This window comes from Penaeus monodon, chromosome 20 (genome assembly GCF_015228065.2).
Source record: "Penaeus monodon isolate SGIC_2016 chromosome 20, NSTDA_Pmon_1, whole genome shotgun sequence".
Classification (NCBI taxonomy): Eukaryota; Metazoa; Arthropoda; class Malacostraca; order Decapoda; family Penaeidae; genus Penaeus; species Penaeus monodon.
This window is the reverse complement of record NC_051405.1, coordinates 32,473,447-32,474,580: the sequence shown is the minus strand read 5'-3', so window position 1 is coordinate 32,474,580 and position 1,134 is coordinate 32,473,447.

Below are 1,134 nucleotides of genomic sequence, written 5' to 3'. Positions count from 1 at the left end.
GAGGTCTATCAGCACGTCTCCCTATGTACCTACCTGTCTATCATTTAAACTGCTCTGAAGTACTTTCATAACCATCTCACCTCCGATAAAGAACTGAGGTCATTCAGGCGTGCTGGAGACAGCAAAACCACTTCCACGCCCTCCACTCTCAGGTAGTTATCGGCAGTCCTGTGTTCCTCGTCCTTTGTTGAAGACTGTGACGAACTGGACAACTTTGCCCGGGCGCGAAGGATCTGATCTTGATTCGCGTGGTTCATTAAAATCATCATTACGCATGTCAGTTTGGATCTCTTTACCATTGCTATCCTGCTTAATGTTTTCTTCCACTCTTTCCTCCTTTGCCTCTCCCTTTTCCACGTCATTCTGTTTCTTTGTCATCTTCCCTTCATCTTCTTTACCTTTCAATTCATTCTCCTTATCGTGTTGGTCGTCTTGTGACTTAGCCTTCGACTCATCAATTGACCCTTTGTTCGAGCCATTCTCTGAACAACTATCTGAACCACTAACTGAGTCATCATTCAAACAGTTGCTCGATATATCGCTCGATGAGTGATACGAACCGCTCTTCGATGCATCACCACTAGACCCCGGTTTCTCTCCAACGTCTGACCCCGTACCCGTTTCATCACTGGATCCACTGTTTGTTCCACTTGATCCCGTACCAGTCCCATCAGCTGATCCACTTTCTGTTCCACTTGATTCTTCGCCCGATGGACTCCACTCACTGCTCGTTCCATCACTGGTCCCACTTTTTGATCCATCGTCAGTCGACCCGCTTCCATTCGATTCATTGCCCAATTCGTCATTTGATTTAGAATCCGTTTCATCATTACTGCCACTGCTGCTGTTGGAGGAAGTATCGCTTGATTTGCTGCTTGTTTCACTGCTTGAATCACTAGTCGCTTCATTTGAGTCACTTTTCCACAACTTTTCCAATAGGTTCTCCAAGTTCCACTGAGCAATCTGCGTACCATTCTGTAAAGTAATAATGAAAGTCAGTATATATTTGAGAGAAAATTATAATCTAACAAAAGCGCTCCTTCGAAAGAAACAGAATCAAGAGGATGTAAGCGAACTTTGCGAGACAATACAGGCACTGACATATTTGCTTCTCCCGTTCTCCTTCTTGGTGAC